The 23,533-nt window shown below is 41.2% G+C and overlaps 2 pseudogenes; both read right to left on the reverse strand.

The window, feature by feature from the left end:
- Positions 1-3,421: 3,421 nt before the first annotated feature.
- Positions 3,422-13,814, reverse strand: LOC132648701 (ribitol-5-phosphate xylosyltransferase 1-like; annotated as a pseudogene).
- An 8,455-nt stretch (positions 13,815-22,269) lies between these two features.
- On the reverse strand, positions 22,270-22,928 carry LOC132648552 (sentrin-specific protease 2-like; annotated as a pseudogene).
- Positions 22,929-23,533: the final 605 nt, after the last annotated feature.

Raw genomic sequence — 23,533 nt, forward strand, 5'->3', positions numbered from 1 at the left:
TGCTTAAGAGAACTATAAAACAAAAAGTGTGTCTAGCCTGTAAGTCCTACTTGTCCAAGGACAGAGGAGGTCTCAGAATGCTAGGCGTTGTTCTTGTGATTGCCTGGTCTTGTTCATGGAGGATACAGACAGTATGTGGTCATTCCTGTGGACAAGCTTGCTTGCCCTTGACTGCACCTAGATGGAGGTGTCTGAGGACATGAAGGCAGGAAGTCTGCCAGTGTTCCAGCCTCTAGGTGCAAAAAGCCAGGATGGACACAGCCTTTGAGCCTTTATAAACACATGAGTAATGTACCTTGGGACTGCATCTTGAGAGCACTCTCAGGCACAGTCTTCACACCGTGGGTATCTGGTGCTAGCATCTGAATGAAGTCTCTTCTTTGTTAAAATTTTAATAAATAGATAAACAAATAAAAACATTTTATTTTCTGAAAGTAAGGAGATCTGTCTTTTTGGAAGTTGAGTGAAGTATTTCCAAACGTACATTTTCAACACAGGTATCTTTTAATATAAGTCTCAGCCATATTTTAAGTGCTGTACCAAACTGTTTATTCGAAAAAGGGTACTCAACTTAAAGCTACTTTAACATTTTTGGTACAGATTAAACTGAAATTAATTTGTTATTCATTAAGAGTATTATTCCCCTTCACATCCTCACTGTGATTTAGTATTTAGCCTCAATAGTTCCAGTTTCATAATAATTGGTTTTACATGTAATAGTTTAACCTTTTCTGTTCATTGCATAATTTATAATGGTATTATGAAGTCTTTATTTTACAAAGTCCAGAGATTTCCAGAACATACTTTATAAGATTATGCTCCCACTGCTGCTTTTATGATGCATTCAAGATTTTCTGACACAACCTAGGGAGCAGATAGCTAGGGGATAACCCATCAGCATTCCTGTCATTCAAGCATCCTACATCAAGTTCTCATTACAGCACTTAAGGACTTTGTTGCCTGAAGTTCTCCAATCTTCCACATTTCTTCTGCAACTCACTTCCAAAGTATTAAGAATCACATGGTCAGGGTATTGTAACAACAGCCCAACTCCCAGTACTGATTTTCCGTATTAGTTCCTTTTCTTGTTTACTATGAAAAAATATTTTGACAAAGCAAGGAGAGAGTTCATACTGTCATCCACAATTCAAGGGTAAAGTTGATATATATAGGAAGACCTAGTTGGTAGCTGGAGCTCAAGCAGTTGGTCACATTGTCAACTGGGACCAGAATAAGTTCCTATGCAAAGAGGTTTAGTGCCTGCGTCCATTTTTTGACTAACCTGTAGCCCCCGTTCCATTTTTAATTGGATTATTTGCTTTTTTTGTTATCTAGTTTCTAGAGTTCTTTACATAGTTTGGATATTAGTCCTCCATCAGGTGTGGAGTTGGTAAAAATATTTTTGCATTCTGTAGGGTGCTACTTTAATTGATAGTGTCCTTTGTATTACAGAAGGTTTACAGTTCCATAAGGTTCCATTTATCCTAGTGCCTGTGCGATTGGTGTTCTGTTCAGAAATTCATCTCCTGTGCCAGTAAGTACAGAGCTGTTGCCTGCTTTTTCTTCTATCTGGTTCAGTGTATCTGTTTTATGTTGACTGAACACAGCTGTATCTGTTGGTCTGGACAAGTTTTGAAAGGTATTTACTTGAATAATAGTACTATTGAACTTTTAGCATGATTTCAGCAGAACCTGTTCTAAAAGATTTCAGATCACCTTTTAAATTTCCTCAAGCTCCCCCAAAGCATCTATATTGCCTGTTTCCCTCCTTTTATCACAAATTCAATTCTGCAAAAAGGGATAGACTTGACACTCTTACAGATAAACACTGAAAATCCTTTCTTTCTTTTTTCATCCTGAGATCCAAGGTAATTGGCTGCTGGACTGATGGGACACATAGCAATCACCAGCTAAGATAGTGTCATCAAACCATCTTCTGTAAGACAGCAAGCAGCAGTAAGCTAACAGCTCCAGAAACATGACCTGGTGCCTCAGGTATTGCCAAGTTGACAACTGTTGGCTCCTAACCTTCCATGTTTACACTATCCTGCCATCTTCCTAGGATGAACACTCACCGTCCTGAACTCTAGTCACAGCATGGAGTCTGTTCTAAAGGCTGTGGAGCCATTAGAAGGGGACTGGCTGGCAAAGCAGGTCCTGTGAGATTTTTACACACCTCTCTGTAGTCTGGCGTTCTTCTACCTGGTCAGCCATGATGCAAATAGTTGATGCCTGACAGTTCTGCTAGCCTGGATACATCCATTCATGCCTCCTTTCTGGCCTTGGTACCCTGCAGATGTCACAAACTATGAGCCAAAATAAACTTTTCCCACTTGTTCCTGCTGGCTGTCTTGTTACTATGTTAAGGACACAAATGCTTTTCATACTGAGAAGAGAGTATGACCAGTTAGTTGGCTTGAGCAAAATCCTCATGGAAACAAGTTTTTAATATTTTTTTTTTCTGACTGCAATAACCAGTGTTTTAACATATAATGCTGTTTCCCTAAAGCTTGCAATTTCTAATATTGGTACATAAAATAGAACGTGTTATCAAGTGCAATGTTTTGGGACTATATATTTAGTGTACTAGCCACAACTTGCTAATTCACATACAAATCACCTCAGAGTTGATACAGTTTGTGAAAGCACGTAACACCCACTCAGGCACCTTTCAATTATATTAAAATAATTTCCATGTTGTATAGAAGAGCCATTAAGTTCATTGATGCTATCTAACCTTGCAGCCATTGTTCAGCATATATCCTGCTACTGACATGACCAGATGTCAGCCCTAGTAAATAGTACTCTATCAGTTAGTTCTTTATTTTATGTGTCATATGCACTTGTGTGCATGGAAGACAGAAGAACATGTCAGGACCTACTGAGCAATACTTACAGATGGCTGAGTGTGTGCCATGCATGCTGGGCACTGAACTCAGGCTATATGCAAGGATAGTGAGCACTTTCAAACACCGAGCCAGCACTCCAGCCCCTAAAGTGGGTTAAAGTCAGTGAACATGGTCAGTAAATGCTGGCTTCTTGATCTCGGTAGAACTGAACCTGTGTCACCTGTCTACCTATCCATCCACCCACCAATCTATCTATCCACCTAATTGATGTGTTTGTGTGTGCACGCTGGTGGGGTGGTTACATGACAGCCCATGAGATTCACTTCTCTCTTACCGTGTGGTTTCTGGGGGACTGCACTTAGCTCATCAGCCTTGGCAATAAGCACCTTTAACCACTTAAGTATCTTGCCAGGTCAGCCTCAGTAAAATATCGCCATTTCTTTGATCTTGTATACAGCAGTAGCCAAAAAGGAGAACATTTGGTCCCTTCTGTGAAACTGAGTTGATGGAGCCACATTATCAAGTGCTGTACATATTCACACTTACGAACACACACTTACAGCTAGGTATGATTAACCTTTATTATTCATAAAAAATGAGCTTTCTAAAATAGTAGTAAATTTCCACTTTAGTTCTGTTTTGAAGTGTTGGTACCAGTGAAGTAACATTTTTCTTCTTTGAATCTTTTCTTGTAAAGTTAGTCTTCTCCTTTTCTAAAATGGCAGGAAGCTCCTTCCAGTCCTTGATGAAGATAAAGGGGGCACCCATGGCCTTGAGTAACTGCAGAGGAGTGCTGTGGTGACTGGACATGTTTCCACAGTGGCCAGCTGTCATCATATCTTCTACCACAGGAATGGAGCCAAACGAGCAGGCCTCATATATTCTGTAACACTCTGTGTTCACTCCTACAGGACACAAAGTGAGGTCACTCTGAAGCAAAGCATCTTGGTAATTCTTAAGACTTTCATTTGTCTCCTGAGGCTGCCACCTAGGAAATTAAACAAACAACAAAGAAATCCCTGTAAAGTTTTACTTTCCTATGTCATTTTTTTTGAAGCAAATCTTTTAATGTCAGTTATCAAAATTGTGAACACATCATAGAGATGATAAATATGAGAGGCATTGAAAATGTTGGACCAAACACATTTCTTAAAACTTCTTTAAGGCTTGGGGGTGTGGGTATAGCCCAGCTGCTAGAACTCAGACCTAGTATTGATCATCATCTATCCATAAACTGGGTATATAATTCCCTAATTCTACAAGTTGGGAGGCATAGGAAGAATCTGGAGTTTAACATCATCCTGGGCTAAATACCGAGTTTGAGGCCAGCCTGTGCTACATGAGACTGCCTAAAACAAGTTTTTTGTTTTGAACATTTGACAATAATCTGAACATTTTATTGCTGTATATTTAAAAATATCCGGTGATCAATCTTCGAATGGGTGTATTCATTCAATCTGTAATTCCCGAGTGTTGAGTTCTCTCGTCTTACTCTGATGCAGCTGTGCTGTATCCAGTGGTGGGCATTAGGTCTTTGAGTTAAGTCAGGACATTTTCTAGAAAGTCTGAAGCCCTGTGAGGAAAAGCACAGAGGGGCTTCTGGAGTGACAGGGCTGCATTTTCGTATGGGTGATTACTGAATGTTTCACTGCCAAGGGCTCAGAATCAAGAGCTGTATGTGAACAGGCAGGCTAGTGCAGACATGGGGAAGAGTAGAGAATAAACAAAGATGAAGGTCATGCTTGTGCTTGCTATGTCCAAGAACTGGTCGGGAGGCCAGCAAGGTGGAAATAGAGGAACTGAGGTGAGCAGTCAAAAACCACAAAGTCTGCTCACAGAAGACTCACCTGTAGTGTTCTGATGAGGGAACAACATAAGCAATAAACATTTTATCATTCAATCTGGCTGTGGTCTTGAGAATGGAATGAATATATAGGCCACTTACATGCAGAAGCTGAGCCTGACATTCTTTTCCATTTGTATTCTCTTAGTGAAATAAGCACCAGTCTCTAAAGGGAGACTGAGGAGGTGTCAAGAGGTTAGGACAGAATGGTCTAGAAGCAGCAGAAGCAGAGGGTACTACCTGACCTCTAACTCAGCTCAACCAGAACCATTTTATTAGTCCTTTTCCTCCAGTAAGACTTTCCTTTCTCATACAACCTCTCACTCACCAGCCCTTCAGCTGCTATGTAAGCACCCCCCATGCCTTATGTCCTTTGCTTTGGCTCCCCTCACTAAATGGACCCTGCTGACTCCTGTGCCCTCTTCAGGCCTGTATATAATGTAGCCCTCCACCTGGTGCTCTCTTTCGCTCCTTGAAAACAAATGTTCTACCCTCCACCTCAGTCCTCTCTGTGGCCTTCTTGTCTTTAATTCTCTTCTTCCAAGGCATTACCATCTCCTGACACACACTGTTTTACTTGTCTCCACCAACAAGTGCCATGAGGGCACTGTTTTTGTTTTGTTTTCACTGTTATTAAGAGTAAGATGGTTTCTGGCATTTGGCAGTTGTTTGGTAACTCAGAGTAAATGAATTTAATACAATTACATTAACATTAATTGTATTAAATTCATTGTAATTAGTGATATCCATCTAGAAGGCAATTTCTGTCACAATTAAAAAATACATTTCTAGATCTAGAAGCATATGTTTTAGGCATCCATTCCCTGGCCACTCAGCTTTATAATCCATGTGTTTATTTAATAGCAAAAGAAATTATTGCAAAATGACTTTCATTACTCCATCAATACTTGTTTCCTGATTATAATGGGAAAGACTGGAGAAAAGCCAGTTTCCTAAGTTTTAGTTACTACTGTACCTTTAGACAGGAGGCTGGAATAAGCAGTTACCACTGTTTCTCTGGAAACCTATTTGTACACAAGGTGACATTCGGATTGGAGAGCAACAGGAAGGAACCATGCAAACATTGAACTTACTGCTCTCTTGCAGAAACCCAACAAAGTTTATCACTTCCATCTTGTTTCAAAATGTTCATCAGTGCTTCTCTTGATGAGTTTTCATAGACAGTTCCTAAAAAATTACATATGTAGGGCCTCTCATCATGCAGCATCGACCACCTGGCTTCAACCACGGGAAACTTTCTGTATCTATAAAAGCAAGTAATGAATTACTATATGGTAGGATGCCCCTCAGCTTGGCTTGTTAAGCCATCTGTTAAGGACAATGATTTCTAAGCACATTGTACACCATAGACATAAACAGTCCTATTTGTCCACTAAAAAGAAAATATACTGTTATAATCATGATCTCTGAAGAGTTAATTTCAAAAAAATTCCAAAGAATAAAACAATGAATAAAACCTGTGTTGGTATAACATTCTTTTGAAATGTATACACCTTACCCTTGTTCATTCAAATGCTGATTCCCCCCCCCCCCCCCATCTGTCTGGTTTCAATCTGGATATTGCCTTGTGATACTTATTTTAAGCATACTGTCTCAACTGTGTGCAAACATCCCAAAATAAAGAAATTAGACACAATATTGAGCTGAAAGGAGCCAGAGGACAGGAAAGAGGGGAGGAGCCAGAGGGCAGTGGGAGGAGAGGAGAGCTAGGAGAGAGAGCTGGAGGAGAGATCTTGGAACTACGTGGAGATGGCCTGGACATAATATTTCACAAAAAGCAAGTATAACATGGGAAATCTAAATGTTAGGAAACTATGAGGGCTTGGATGTTTAGGATGGAGTAATTATTGCCCAGCACTGTGTTCTAGGTTAACTAAATAAAGCCAGTCTCTGTGTCGTGATTTGGTTATACAGATGTTAGGACTATCAGCAGTTTACTAGAAGATATATTAATCACTGCTTACAACAAACCTGTTATTCTACAGAGGGGGCTCATTCCATGGGCACTGGTTTGCATATAAATGTGTGCCTGTAGTCTATCCTGTACACAAGATTATTATGGCATTTTGGGTCAAATAACTTTTTGTTTTAAAGAGTGCCATACACTGCATCATGTTTAATAACATTCCTCGGCTCTACCCCCTTGACACCAGTTGTTATAATTCCCCCTCTTCAGTTGAGACAACCAAAAGGTTTCCGGATGCTACCCAATGTCTCCTCATCGGGAACAGGGTGAGGTTGGCAACACCAAAATGACTATGCTTCTGTCTTCTATTAGGCGAGTAGGTGATGTCATACAATGTGGAAAAAGTATAAACATTTCTACAAATACAGGCTCTTTTCAATAAATAGATTTTTCTGAAGGTTGGGTGTACTTACAAAGTTTTTGAAATTTTAAGGCTGGTCCCAGCCTAAACCTGTTCGCTTGGAATGTTGTCCACATAGGGGTGGGAATACCTGTCCCTGGCATTTCTCTAGTGACATTTGTACAGCTAAAGCAGTCTGAATTCAGACATGGTGGTAACCAGTGACATAATAACGAATGTCAGATTTAATTCTATCAGTGAGATGATTCATTTCCTCAACAAATATGTGAGTACCTACTGTGTATAAGCATTATTTTAAAATTTACTTTTTTTAAATTTATGTGTATATTAGTATATTTGTGTGCCTGCTTGTCTCCATGTGTAGCCAAGCACCCACAGAGTTCAGAACAGGGATTCAGAGCCTTGGAACTGTAATCACACATGGCTATGAGACACACAGCATGTGGGTGCTTAGAACTGAATCTGAGTTTCCTATATGAGCAGTAATTGTTCTTAACTGCCCCAGCCACCTCTATAGCCCATTTCTACAGAACTATTTTAAATCTGGGAAGAAAACTCCTGACCTCAGAAAGTTTATATACTACTGAGAGCCTATCTCTTACTATTAAAAATCTATCCACAGAAAGTTTAAAAAATGTTTTCCATTTTTTTTAAACTGGAGGATGATTATATATTGAGGATCCTAAACTATCATTTAATTAACCTCTGCTTTTACAGTTGAGATTAACATCAAGTCAGCCAATCACAAACCCAAGGGAAGTCTATACAGTATATAAAAATATTGCCACAACAGTATTTGTTTAAACTAGAATTATGGCTCTGTCTTTGTTCATTCTCTGCTAAACCTCTCTTCAGGGCACTATTAAGCTTAAATTTTTATCCTATATCCATTTTTAGAACAAACAAGTACTTTTCATTTCTCCTCAGAAGATGGTAAAATACAACAAAGTAGTTACTATTGCCACTGAGGCTCTAGGCCACTCTTTTTGATGGTAGGAAAGATAGGCCTGCCTCATCACCAGTGAACCTACTGCCATTTAAAACACCATCTTCATGTGTGATGCATTAAATCTACCACTTTCTTTCAAATATGCAAATATTTCATAATCAAATATAACAGTGTATCAGAGGAAAAGATAACTGACTAGATTTGGATTTCTGCTTAATAGCACATGGGGAGGCTAAAGTCATAAATTCTATTATGCCAAATTGTCAAGCACATTACTTATTATCTAAGTCTGTATAAAATCTACAAACAAATTTGCAAATTCCAAATAAATTCAAATTCACATTATGAGTTTAAAAATAAAATAAAATAAAACACCATCTTCCCTGTTCTCTTCAGAACACCCAAGGGATGCCTTTCTTATCTTGTACTTACGTTGCTACACCTAAAGGCCACTGGAAAACATCTGCGCCATTAATCCAAGGGCTGTCGTATGTTATGAAAAGTAGGTCCACAAAGCCTCCATTTCTTTTGAGGAACTGCATTATCCAGTCATTGTCACAGTATTCATTTCCAAGCAAGACAACAGCCAGATGCTGCAGTTTCTGGGTTTGCATTAAATTCTGTGCATAAAGTAACCACTGGGTGGCATGGGAGATCTTTACTTTTTCTCTTCCATTTAACACAAGGACCACATTGTCCACGTCTATGGAGAAGTACCCTGGAACCACACCCGGGCCAGTGATGAAGCTGTTGAAAACAACACACCACAAGCAAGAGATAAACAAAACTGAACAAAGAAAATTTCAATCGTTTTATATAAAATCTAGAATAAGATTTAATTAATATTCTTGTTGGAAGTGCAATTTGTATAATGCAAGTTCTTCTGAGCAAGTGGGACAGAATAATAGAAAGCTTTGGATGTAGAAATTCAGCTAGTATATGAGAGTGGACTCTCATTTCTTCACTGAAGGCAAGGCATTAAGATACAATGTAAAGGAATGCATCAAGCTTCAGGAGATTCTGAGCATAATTAAAAGGATTTATGTGCATGCGTGCCAAGGCGTGCTTGTGACAGCCAGAGGACAACTTGGAGGAGTTGGTTCTCTCCTTCCACCATGCAGACCTTGGGGTTGAATTCAGGTTGTCTGAGTTAAGGGCAACCACTTTTACCTGGCAAGTCATCTTACCAGCCCTTAAAGGATAATTTTATGTAAATATGAAAGTACATAAAAATAAGTATGGAAAAATACTTATATATCTTCCATCAGTAGAAATATAAAAATCTGAGTGAGATTATACATTAAATTCCTAATAGCAATTCTTTAGTGAAGAATAAAAAGAGTAAGAAACAAAGAAAAGGTTTTATTGGAAACTATTCTGTTAGGAGGAAAGTTAAACATAGAGAATTCCTGACAGCTGAGATATATTAAGTCTGAATGGTTAGCAAGTTGGAGAATGTTGTATTTTCTTCTTTGCAATATATTTTTAAGAGTCTTCATAAAAGGAATAGACATGCTCCAAAACTCACACTGTCATCTGCTGCCCCAAGCAATCACTGCCGCCGAAGTGTTCTGAACTTTGGGAGTCAAAGTGCAAGGGAATGAGCAGTTGGGAAGTGAAAACAGTGAGTGGGGACAACCATTCTGAAATTCCGGATGAGGATCAACAGAATGTAGTGGGGGAGGAAAATGAAGGAGAGAGGCAGCACCTGACAGAACATGGTCTGAGAAGAGAAGGATGGAATGCGCAGAACATCCTGGAGTAGGGAGATCACCTCCTAGAGAGCTCAGGGTGAGGGAAGGCCTGAGAGAGAAGGGGTAAAGATGCCTGCGCATCTAGTTAAGGGAGAGAATTACAGATGCCCTTACTCTCAGTGTGCTAGGAATAAGAATGTGCGCCCCACTCCCTGTCCATGTGGCGCTGGGAACCAAGCCCAGATGTGCGCATGTTCAGTGAGAGTTCTATTAACTGAGCTGTATTTCCAACCCTTAGCTTAAAACACGAAAATTTCCTACCATACACTAACATTATAAAAATAAGGCTTGTGTATGAGTAGTATAATGTACAGAATGAGTGTTGTGTTCTTTGTGTTCTAATTATCTAAGGTTATTACTGAAAATCCATTAACTGAAAATAATCATGTACAGAATTCTAATTTGCTCTTGTGGGTTACTCAGCATATGTGTAAGCATCAGAACTTACAATGTTCAATATATTTTTCTACCGCTTGCTTCAACTGAAAAATGTCTTCAGAGTAAGCACTTCCATATAGCGAGCCCAGAGGAATCATTTCAGTCGAAGTAACTGTGCAAACAGTAGAGTTTTGAAACTCACTTAAGTTAGCATCAGTGTAACTTGACTGAGACTACAACTTGCGATTCCATGAGACTTCATTCACTTTGCATACATTATTTACTACTTTTCATTTTTTAATAAGGTATTTTAAAAGTCTGTCACAGAACTTGACTACAAAGTTCTCTAAGAGGAAAGAACAAGGTTTCTTCCATGATTGTAAAATCTTGCGTACAAACCTCAGAAAGGAAAACTGGGCTTAGACTTTCTTCGTGGTAGTTAACAATGTTTTCTATCACTGTGGTAATACCAAGTAATTATAAGCTTAAGGATGACACGCATGACTGTGCCTTCAGGGAAGAAATGAGAGTCTCACATATTCCATTCTATAGACTAGTTGAATTCCAGAAACGTCTCTGCAATGTTAGTCCACTGACATGTTCACTGCTCAACTATAAACACAGAAAGCAATTTATGCATGCAATAGGCATTCACTTTTTTTTTTTTTTGTACTGGCCATTGAACCCAAGGTGGTGCACATTCTATGACAGCCTTCCTGCCACTAAGATCCACTTACTCTTTCAAGCAGTGAAATCTAACTAGTGTGAAGCTTAGGAGTATACACACAACCTACAATGAGATTAGAACAATGAGGCTAAATACTTGTTTACACTGCATGCATGATTCCTTTGAGAGAGTCAGCAATGACAGGCTAGGGAGCTAGCTGGGTTGGCAAAGTGCTTGTGCCGTGAGCATGAGGACCTAAGGACAATTCTTGAACTAAGATGAAAGGCTGATGTCGTGATGGAGAGGCAGATCCCTGGTGCTCACTGTCCAGACAGCCTAGCCTAATCAATGAGCTTCCACATAAACCTGTTCTCAAAACCAGCTGGTAGCTGCAGGCTGCCGAGGTGTGTATGTGGGCACACATGTGAACATAAGGTTGAAGGGAGAAGTGGTGGGTTTTACAGAGAAGGAACTGGAGGGGAGGGAATGCAGGTTGGACTGGATCATGTATTCATGATCTAACATGTATTCATGTCCTCATGTACTAACATTATATAAAATATTTAATTGAAGACAAACCGGGACAAGCCGGGTTCAGTGATGTACACCTGTAATCCCAAAACTGAGGAAGCAGAGGCAGGCAGATCGTTGTGAGTTTGAGGCCAGCCTGGTCTACAAAGCAAGTCCAGGGCAGCCAAGACTACACAGAAAAACACTGTCTTGAAACAACAACAATAACAAAAATGAAGTAAACATGTAAAAACAACTAATATTTATTTCCGTTAAAAGCCAACTGGAAACAGTACCTTCATGATAAAACTATGTTTTTTCTAATTAAAATCACCTTAATTCTATTTGAAAATTAAGGAATTATACAGTGATATGTAAGTTAAATAAAAGTAAAATCCTTAAAAGTCTTGGCATTGCACTGGTTTTTTAGAATCTAAAAATCAAAACAGAAACAGTTTTGAATTTTGGAAAAAAAAGGAGCCTACATAATTACGTAAATCATAGTAAATATGACATAAAAATGTTTTAATAAGTAACAGTTGGACTCTGAGTATTTCCAGGTTAACCTAACTATGAACGAAAAGAAAATCATGAAAGTAATGTTTACTTTCATCCTCTAAGGCATAGAACATTGTGTTCATTTACCAGTAAAGTGTATGAAATGCGGAACATGAAGTTTTCCATATCATCAGCTAAAACCAAAACAGAAATAAGACTCCCCAGGATTTATTTACAGACTTTTAGTTTCTCTCTTCTCTGCATTGGGGACTGACCCCGGGGCCTGGCACATGCCAGGCAACTCATCTGCCACTGAGGCAGGTCTCCAGCTTTCCCTCCAAAATTACCTTGAAATGTCTAATTTAATAAGCAAACGTTTACTAAAGTGTAAGCAGGACCTATTTATTTATTTATTCATTCCCAGGATTGATTTCTGTTTTCTTCCCAAGCTGAAGCATAAAGATATAAAATAGGTTTATAGAAGTATAAATATACTGTGCATACTATATGATAAAATATAGAGCATACTTATGAGAGTATATTCCCTCCAGTAGGTCCATGAGGCGTCACGCGGCAGGCAAGGTCAGTGTTGTCTAATAGTACCTGTACTGTGTTCTTCCTACAATCAATTGTCCTTCCCTCCATTGCGCAGTCACGTCAGGGGGATCAAGAGTGCCTTCGAAAACATGTTCCCACAGATACAAACCTGGTAGTCAAAGAACAAAACCAGACACATCTGCTGTCTCATCCATTTTAGAATGTTAGGAAAATGTATGTTTTATTCTTTTCTCTTTTTACTCTGAGCTGAGACGTTTCTCTCCATGGTCGGTTGCAGGCAGTGACCGAGACAATCCTCGATCATGTGTGGCAGCTTACTGTATGCGGGGCAGACTTCAGTGGCTGTAGTTGTAAAGATGACAGGACATTGTACTTATACCGAGGAACCCCAAATGTTCCTGAACCCTGGCTACCCATCATATTCTGAAGCAAAATGTATATTATAAACTAAAATAGCATCATTATTAGAATTAATTTAATATCGTGACTGGAGAGACTAATTGTCTTGCGCTGAAGCTACAAGTACACCAAAGCATTCAGTGTGTCAAGGGGATAGATATCACCTCCCCATTTGCTCAGACATCCTCTGCAAGCTGACAGACACTTCATCCTGTCTCCTAAGGGCAACCATGATGCTTTGTTTTGTTACATGAGGTAACATTAATATGCAGGCCTACAACCTCTGAGAACCCCTTGTCAGTTATTTTGAAAGATATTCTTTGGTCCATTTCCATTATGCCATGCTCTTAAAGCCACACTAACAACCAGTATGAAAATGTGGGCCATTGTATAAAACATCCAAATGTGTCAGGCTAAATAATGCCCCGCTTCTCCAGGTCATACCCTAATCTCTAGATCCTTTGACTATTGTCTTACACAGCAGAGTGTCTCAATGTGACCTAGCTGCTGAGGTGCAGAGCCTTCCAGAGACACAGACACTCCCACCTTGAGGAAGGCAGAAGCTGAAACGTTCTCAATGGCTCCATTGGCAGTTCGCTACAGCAGCCTCAGCAAACTGTACTATGTGGGTAGAACACCTGGAAGGGAGGTGCCACTGTAACAAACAGTTATATGTGGAAGGGGCTTGGAAACTGGGAAATGGGGGTGGCTGGAAGAACTCTGAAGAGTAACTTTATTTTTATTTTTATAAGCAAAGTCTACTTTAGATTGCCTGAAACAGACTGCAGAATAATTCAGATGCTCACAGTTCATTTAGTGAGCAAGACTCAGAAGAGAGCAAGGAACACAGTACAGAAAACCTACATTGCCTTAAGAACAGACTCCCTGAAACTGACTTCGTTAAAGGAAATACACAATCTAGCAAATTCCATACCAGGACAGGATACACTTTACACTCTCTTCTCATGCTTTTCCTCTTACACTGACTTACCAATGGCTGCTTTGCCCCACATTTGTACACTGTGTTCATGTTTCTCTTTTGTGTGTTTCTTTAATATTTGCAGATGATCTTCTGGGCTCCTCCAAGGGGCTTGGGTCACTTCTCCAGCCCCACCCCCTGCAGCACACACAGCTTGTCTTCTAAGCTCCAGAAGGCTCTATTCCATTGCTGTTGCTCTTCTTGGTGGTCATCTTATGTCACTGCAACTGGGATGGACTTCCCCAATAGCCTCTCAGAGGCTCTCTGCATGGTCCCTTTAATCCTGGGTCTTCAACTGCTGCTGAGGCTGCACCTTCAGCAGTGGCCTCTCCTGGCTTCTCAGAGAGCCAAGTCTCAGCTGATCTCCACACTCCTTCATGCCTTCAAAACCAGTACCACCTGGGTGACTCGTACACTACCAAGTTCTGTTGCCAACAGCCTTGGCCACCTCTGGAACACAGCACCTGTGTGTTGACTCCGAGAAAACACTTTCCAGAAGGGTTTACGTTAATGATGCTGGGCTCTTAAGCACTGCTAGTTCCTCAGCTGAGGCTGACCAGCACTGATTGTCTCAGTCACACAAAGCTTTCTCTTCAACGGTGCTGGCCTTTTGTTAATCACAGCTGATTCTTCAGCTCCAGCTGTACAGACACCACAGATTCCTCACACAAATGGCCCAGCAGAGTCTTTGCTTTCCTCTGAAACTTGACAAGCCAGGCCTCTATTGTCAGCACCGCTCTCAACATCCTTATCTTCCAAGCTCCACCAGCTGCCCACTAAGCTGTCAACACTCAATGGTTTTTTCATCCAAAGTTTTAAGTCCTTCTGCAAACCTCCCAAAACATCACCGTCAGCTCAGTCTCACAGCAACACCCCACAATCCTGGTACCAACTTGTCTTAGTTAGGGCTGCTATTACTACAATGAAACACTGTGACCAACAAGAAAGTCAGGGAGGAAAAGGTTTATTTGACTTACATATCACTGAAGGAAGTCAGGACGGGAACTCAAGCAAGGCAGGGACCTGGAGGCAGGAGCTGATGCAGAGGCTATGGAGGGGTGCTGCTTACTGGCTTGCTCCTCATGGCTTGCTCAGCCTGCTTTCTTATAGAACTAGGACCATCAGCCCAGGGATGGCACCATTCAGGATGGGCTGGGCCCTTCCTCATCAATCACTAATGAAGAATATGACCTACAACTGTATCTTATGGATCAATTGAAGCTCCCTCCTTTGAGATGACTCTAGCTCAGGTTAACAAAAGACTAGCCAGGACAGATACCAAGGGACCTTGGGGATCTTCGTGCCTCTGCCTTTCCATCCCTGGGATTACTGTGTCCTGGGACAGAACTGGGACCTTTGGACCTTGTTCTTCTTTGCAAGCACTTTACTGACTGAGCCTTTTCTCCAGCCTGGATCTTCTAATGTCTTTCATTAAACTCTTTATTTATATGCATATTGGATCTTTTTGTTTCATTTTTTATTTTTTTTCATGTGAACTTTGTTATTTTCTATTGTGATTTCTGAGAAACCTGGGAAGTTTTAGTAGCACAAAAACTTTTATAAATGTTGATAAGAGTAGAAAGGCTCTTTAGCCTAAATTTAAATCATACATTACAAAATGTTTTTACTTATCCTCTTTATAAAATTACTGGTATTTTGACCCAGAGAACATCTAAAATTCATGATACCATACATTCTATTTTTCAGTACCCGTGGTGTTATTAATCCCCTATTATTAGTACCAGAGCAATGTTAATTAGTTATTAACATTTTTTCCATCCCCACAGAAGAATCTTATGTACTTGTCCTGTTGTTTGGTCTGATCTGTGGCCATCTAAAATTGCTTTGATTAAGTTTTGTTTTGTTTTGTTTTTTGGTCTCATGGCTCATGTCCAGTAAAACAGACTTGCATCTCTCTTTAGAAAACTGTTGGAATCTGGAGAATGTTCTTAAACACATGTGCAGTCAGCAAGTAGTTATTTGGCACCCTACATCCTCATCACTTGTTTGAGCAATGTGGGAGAGCAAACAGAAACTTGGTTTTGTCAAAATGCAGTGTGTGGCCACCTCTGTCTTGTAGATGACCCCTGTGTGTGCCTGACGGCTACCATGAGCAGGTACCGGTTAATATTGACTAGCATAGGTCATCCTACAAACAGGAACCATGTCTGGGAGATGGTAACATAGTCAACCTGGAGAAACATTATTACAAATCATAAATCTTGCGGGTTTTGGAAAAAGAACTCAATCTTTGTAATACATTTCTTCCATGCTGTAGCTTCTTAACATAGCAACAAAAGAAGTCAGTAGAACAAAATGAGTAAACTGTCATTAATACAAAAGAAGTCAGTAGAAATAAACTGTCCAAAATTTGCAAAATTTTGCAGTCGAACACTTTTGCCAAAATAACTTTCTTCTAAAAGGTAGATGGGAAACTGCACTTACCTATAGTTAACAGAAGAGGGCACTGCAGGCAGACTCTTAAAATATATGACCATGGTATTAGAGGTTTCTGATCTAGTCTAACAAATTCTTTAAAAAATAGATTATAGAAGTTCGGTGCTTATGTGTCAGTGAATTTGTGATGCTTGTTCTGAGTTAAAAAATCAGAATGTTACAAAGAGAATTCTGGGTTTGTTATTAAAGAGATCTGTGTGCGTAAATGTGGCTAATCTTTTATGAACAATCTGTTTCTAGGTCACTCCAACTGAGGGAACAAATGGAATAAAGATGATAAAAAGAAAGATTTCTCTGTGTTGGCCCCATCAGCTGTGCACTGAGGCTTGTCCCCTCCCTACTCTTCCTGCTCTCTGATGTGCGAGTGACCTCCTCCTTCATCATGGTTGGCTGTATTAATGTCTTCCACGTGCCACACCGGGCTAAACCCAGACAAATAGCACTGTTCCTCGCTCTGGGAGACGTGTACACTGCCACAGTGATGTGGATGCCAAAGGGCACGTGGCACTGTCAGTTCTGCTGATAGGGCATGCATGCGGCCATAGGGCGACTTGATATGCTGGCGTGGGTTGGTGATGGTGAGGGCTCCCACATTCTAAGGAGAAGGGGAGAAGGGGAGGGGGTCAAGAGAAAGAGTGAGGGGTTGGGATCAGGAGGAGAGTAGGAAGCTGGCTACAATTGGCAGGAAAGTGAATAAATAAAAAGAAACAGCTTTTTTTTCCTTTTTTTTCTTTTTTTTTAACTAATCAACTCATTTCATTACAAACAAAACAGTTTAATCTTGTTTTGATGAACCTCAAAATGTGCCTGGCCTTGCCTCCATTCTAGAAGAAAGACATTTTGGAATCAAACTTGCAAAGGTAGGGGCCTGTGTGATCTCTTGCCGGTCCGTGGCTTGAGCTCGCTCAGGCAGGTCAAGATGAGAATTAGCACTAGCAGAGCATTTCCATGAAAATTTCTGCTCCTTTCATAACAAAGAGGGCTGTGCTACCCTGCACTCAGTCTTAACTGCAGCTCGGCTGTGTATGTCTGGAGAAGCCCAACCTTGAACTCTAGAAGCAATATTTATCTGTGTGCTGTGTTCTCACACAATAGGAGTAGGACAGTTGGGATCTCTGAGCACTAATTCACTTTCACACCACACTGCACCAGGACTCACCTTCCTCTGTCAGCTGTTTATTTATTTTTGACTCCCTGCTTTAAAAGATAACAGTTTGAAAACTCCCAGGTTGGTGATGCAGCTTGATTTCTATGTCTGTATTCTGGGGCTTCTGACTAAACTTCCCTCTTATTAATCAACATCTAGACTTAGGGGTTAGTTCTATAATTTCATAGTGGGCAGGGTAAGTTTCACTTCTGATCCCTACCAAAATCTCACCAATGTTTGGCGCTCCTAGCTCATACACTTTGTCTTGTTTGCCCAGGTCTTCTACTAGTGTGACAACATTTCCGGTTCTTTGAACTGTACCTCATGTGACACAATGTCAAATCATTCCCCTAATACTTTCAGAGAGAGCCACTGTGGAAAACAGCATGTCATTTTCCTACAGCCTGGCAATGTAGAGTTGCCAAAGAAAATAAAGTTTCCATCTTACTATAGTTCCAAAAATGGGAATTAACTTAAGTCCATGGAAGCATGCAGGAGAATCTTTATGATAAAATACAATGAGAATAAAATGAAAAGGAAAGACCCAAATTGCTGAGGACATATAGCACATGCATTCATCAGAGAACATGTGCTTGAGGTAACAATTATTCCCTAAATTATTGATGGAATTCAGTAAATCCAAATAGATAATGAATCTTGAGGCTTTAGAAACACGGACAAGTAAAAGCACATGAGGGAAGCACAAGAATGACAACAGTCTGGAAAAGTGAAAGAAATATGGAGGAGGCACAGTACTCCAGACAGAATAAAGCCACAGCGACCAAGGCACTGTGTTGTCAGTGAGCCCAAGCATTCAACAGAACATCTTAATGTCGATGTGCAAGTGAACAGTTAGTTGGTTTTTGACACTGGTGCAAAAACAATAAAGAAAAGGTAAATTTTTTCAAGAAATGGTGTTGGAATAATTAGATATCCATGAGCAAAATAGTTACACTTTTTGCAGCCTATGAAAAGTTACCTTGAAAAGGACTGTAGATTAAACATAAAATTATTATAAAGTGTTTAAAAGAAACCATAGAAAATGATCTCCATTACCTTGAGGATTGATGATAAGTTTCCATATATGACTCCAAAAAAAAATCTCTGAAAAAAATATCAACAGCAGCAGATTGAAAGGAAATGTTTGCGAGTCATATACACGAACATTGCAAAATGTAGTCTCAGTACAAAAAAACCAATGCCTGGTGGAAAAAAATGGGCAAAATATTGGAAGATATTTGTATCATTTTTTCTTTGATGTGAAAAAAAAATAAACAAGCAAACAAACAAACAAAACAGCAGACAAAAGCAAGCTTAGAGCAGCGAGGTGTCTGTTGGGTCCTGGTTTGCAGGTCCTGTCGAGCAGGAGCCCCAGCGGGTGAGGCCGGGCATGCCAACAGACTGTGTCCATGCTGGCCTTGTGCACCTAGAGGCAGGAACACTGGCAGACTTCCTGCCTGCATGTCCTCAGACACCTCCATCTAGGTGCAGTCAAGGGCAAGCAAGCTTGTTCACAGGAGTGACCACACACTGTCTGATTCCTCCATGAACAAGACCAGGCAATCACAAGAACAACGCCTAGCATTCTGAGACACCCTCTGTCCTTGGACAAGTAGGACTTACAGGCTAGACACGCTTTTTCTTTGATAGTTCTCTTAAGCACAGTAACTTTAAATATAATGTTCGCCATCACTTCCATCCCCTACTTAAGTTGTATCCTGAGTCAAATCCTTGACGCTGTGGTGCGTATCTGTGAAAGGAACAGGCTAGCTTTACAGGTTTCTTTATGAATTCTATACCCCATATTAATTAAACTAAGTTCTCCCGGTAGTTTTTCAGAAAGCAGAAGGACACAGACAAAAGGAGAAGGGGGTGAATGGGGACAAGACCCACCCTGCTGCAGAAGAATGTCCAGGCCTGCAGTATGAGATAGGGCGCCTGGCAACCGGTCCGGATGGCCACAGCTCCCCCATCCAGGACATTCTGGGTGTAACTTCAAGATCAGATATCCACCAGATGTCGGGGGCAGGCCTGACTGGACGTGGGTGCCTAAAATAAACCAATGATATTAAAAGTCAACTACTCCATAACCCCATTCACCCAATCCTGTACTGCCAAGCTTGGAACCCCCACGCCTCCCTTGCTTTTTCCTTTAAAAACCCCATGCCTTTGTCTCTTGGGGCTGTTCCCTGATGACTTGCAAAGCAGCCCCATCACTCACTGGCCTGAATAAACCTCTTCTGTTTGAGGCAATCCATATCCAAGCTACCTTCATCTGTCTCTCCAGTAATTGGGCTCTCGGTGGGCCTAACACCTGTTCACACTGGGATTTAATAAACATCAGTATACTGGCACCCAGAACAAAATTTCTGTATCTAGTTAAGACATATTCGATGGACAAGCCAGCGATGATCAGCAGAAACAGAAGTGTCTGGTGTTCTGCAATAGCTGAAGACAGAGTTATCACCCGGAAAAACAAGGAAATGAGAATGGCAACCATGGGCTTCCCCTGTTCTGGGTCATTTTTCTGTCTGCAGTGTACGGGGTTTGTTTGTTTGCTTATTTTTGTTTTTGTTTTCCTGAGAGTACAGGAATCTCTAATGATTGCTGAGTGGTTTGCATAGAACAACCTTTTCTCTTACAGCCAAACAATCACAACCTTGTTCTGCACAGAGTATGGTGAGTGCTCTATCATGTTGCAAAACTGCTTCAGCTAATGGATCAACCTGCTGATGGCTCTTGATCTAGTTGGTTTTTACAGGTACCTTTTATTTTTTTCAAACAAGGGAGCCTGGAGGTCAGTATGAGCTAGCCTGGTTTGTTGGGTAGGCACTCCAAGTAGCCATTTGTCTTCCTTGCCAGAGAGTTTCCTTTGGACTGAACCTTTTCAGTCTTTTGTTGAGGATAAGGGGTGGCATAGATGATTTTGTAAATGGGCCTCAACTGAAATTAGGATGCCATTGTAGGGGCCCAGGAAGCCTGGAATGTTAACCAAAGCCTGGGAGGGGATTCATTCAGGAAATGGGGCACTCATCAGAAGCATCTGATTTCCTGATCAAGGTAAAAGACAGGAAGCAATCACAGTAGCTGGACTGGAGCACATCACCTAGCAAGCCCAGGCTCTCCACTTTTGTAGGACTGCCTGGGGCTTGGGTGCTGTAGATCACTTTTGGAGTGCTTTGTTGTCTGATTCTGGTTCCTGGGTGGTGACTGTCAGGTGAGTGGAAATCTGCTGAGACATATTCAGACTAGGGACAGAAGCTAAAGTTAAGGAACTTAAAGGAAACTCTTACATTTGGAGCCCCCCCCCAAACACACACACACACCTATTCCATCAGGAACAGGCAAAAGTTGTGGAATCTTAGTCTGTTGATTGGAGTTCAATTGACCTGTGACAGGTAGATAGATCCAAGTTGCAAACTCCGTGAGGCTCACATGAATTCTTTTAAGTTACAAAAGATGAACTTCTGGAGCCTTCTACTTTTAAGTCATAATAAAAGCTTGGGGATTAAAAAAAAAATTATCTGGGGTTAAAAACTTCAACATTCTTTTCTTTCTCCAGAGGTCTGGACAGAGGTGGTCTTAACATGATGAGAAGTAATTTTAGGTATCAGAACTCCATTGATTACTATGTTAAAACTTTGAATTTTTGAAGTCTTGATATCACATATTTTTTTTTGTTTTGGTTGTTCTGTTTGGTTTTTCAAGGCAGCCCTGGTTGCGATATTGAGCTTCTCCCAGGATGAGGACAGGTCTTGGCTAAAGTGCCCTGTCTTCACGTCAGAAGTTTGGAACGAGAGCAATCTCAGCATGCAGATGTATGAACAGGTTCCGGCTTACACTGTTGGATCTTGTCGTGGACATCTGCTTTCCAGTTCTCTTGGACAACCTCACTACACCATGCAAGGAACAGCAGGCACAGGATCTTGCAAAGTATGTTCAAAAAACTCCAAAATTTATTAAATAAAAACTTTATTGAATAACAACACAAACGTAAGATTTACTACTAATAAAAAATTAAAGTTTCCTGTATAAAAATAGATTATCATGTAGTTGGCAATATTCACACTAAATATATTAAGTCTATACCAATAGTGGGGCTAAGGTGACAGAATATAAATATTAACATGACATATTAAATTTCAGCTTAATATATACAAATAAACATCTTCAAAAATAGCTTAAGAATATATATATAATATGTAAAATATATTTTTATTTATATATAAATATTTGTTTATTTAATATATATATATATATTTATTTTTTTGGAATAAACAGTTTTGTACAGCCCTCAGCAGGGTGAGGCTTCAAGGAGTCCCGGGTTTACAATGCACATCTAGCATTAGTTACTCCTCTCCCGAGAATAAAATAGATGTGTTTACTTCCAGGCTGGGAAGTATCTTGGGATGCCTCCAGCGCGTTTCTTACTTCTCCTGGATTGCTCGGGTCCCATGAAGAGCAGCACACTGTGATACTTCTCTGGTAGCACACAGTACCGGTAGGCAACCCCGGAGATTCACTCAGAGACAGGCAACTGGTGGCCTTCCTTTCAGAAATAACTAATGCAAACAAGCAGTCGAGAATGAAAAGCACCGGAATCCATCCACTGCCAGTTAGCTAAAACTTGTGAACAAGAACAGCAAAATTCAATCCAGCATCGACCTCAGTCACAGATAAATCTTGACAGCCGCATGCTTGTGAGCATGCACTCTGCAGGCTGGGATAGTTTCTAACTTTCGGTGTCCACACTTGTCTTCTGTTGTTGTTTCTGTCCCGACAGGGTTTCTCTGTGCAGCTGTGGCTGTCCTGGCCGCAGTCTTTACACTCAGAACTTGTTCAAGGCTCTTCCACACCCAGTACCTGCAGTCCTTAGCCTCACCTGGGAAAGAACTCGGAGCAGCTGCCTCGCAGTGGCCGCCAGGGGCCGCTGCTACAGTAAGGTCTTGTGCAGGATCTCTCACACCATCTTCTTCCTGAACAGAGGTGCTGCTGGGAGAAGGTGATGGGCTGGCCCCTGGAAATGTAATCTGCATATTTACAGGCGAACACGCCGGGGTCACCCCCGTTCAGCTGCTGAGGAATCTCCTCTGCCAACATGCTGTATTGCTTCCACTCCGCAGGGCTCAGGTCACTGTTCCTTCTCGCTTTGCTCTCCTCCCGCAGATAGCAGAAAAGCAGCTCAAGGATGCCGGGTCTCTTCTGTCCCAAGGAGTCCAGGTAGACAATACTCTTCTTTCTTAGGTCTGTGACCACCAGGCTCCAGTGCATGCCCAGGTGAACTGGGACCAGGAGAAGTTCCTTTGCAAAGATGTTTACTGCCCGGGTCCATCTTCTGACTGACCTGTAGCCACCAGACTTTAACTTGGTGTAAAAGAAGGTATTAAATGCGTGAAGTGCCGGGTAGCCTTGACTTTGATTTCTTTCCATGAGAAGATTCATGTAAAAATTGATGACTTTGTCGTTGAGCCACTGGGTGTTCCTTAGGGTCCACAGGTCTCCTCGAGTCATTTGCAGTTTGAAGGCACAGCTCAAGATCTCATCTTTTGACCCAGGGCCTAGTGCACTGCCGATTTCTTTCTCCATGTCCACTGTGATATCAGGACCACAGTCCAGCCCTCTGCCCTTGTCTTAGTCTTCAAGAGCCTTTTTCTTGACCTCAGGTGTTGACACTTTGCTGTTGGGCATGCCATTGCTGACACTGTCTGTGCAGATTTGAGGTTTTTCTGATTCATGATTTTGCCCTTCAGCACAACCTTTGAGAGTCTTGGAGGTGTCCATGGTGCTTGTGTGAGTGCTGTGAGGGCCAGAGCTCACGGGGACGTCAGGTTGGAGGAGTCCCAACAGCCCTGGGCACTTTTCATTGTGTTGTTTCTGAACTTCTTCCTCCCTGTTGCTGTAGGGGGGCTTGAGACCCTGGCCTCCACCCACAGACTCCTCAGTCACAGCCTCTTCTGGGGGGCCTTTGGCACATTCTGGGGCCATTAGCTATAACGGACCCTTTTCCTGGGGTGTCCATATTTGGCTCTTGTCAGGCTCTTCATCCCCAAGCTCTGTTTCATGCTGTTCCTGTTTCAGCTTCTTCCAGGACTGGACTGGCTCTTCGGAGCACACATCATCCTCTTCCTCTTCTTGGCATTTCCTCTTCGGGCCTTTCTCTGGCTGTTCAGGGCTCATTGTTTTACCCTGCTTGCAAG

This window comes from Meriones unguiculatus, chromosome 17 (assembly GCF_030254825.1).
Source record: "Meriones unguiculatus strain TT.TT164.6M chromosome 17, Bangor_MerUng_6.1, whole genome shotgun sequence".
Taxonomy (NCBI): domain Eukaryota; kingdom Metazoa; phylum Chordata; class Mammalia; order Rodentia; family Muridae; genus Meriones; species Meriones unguiculatus.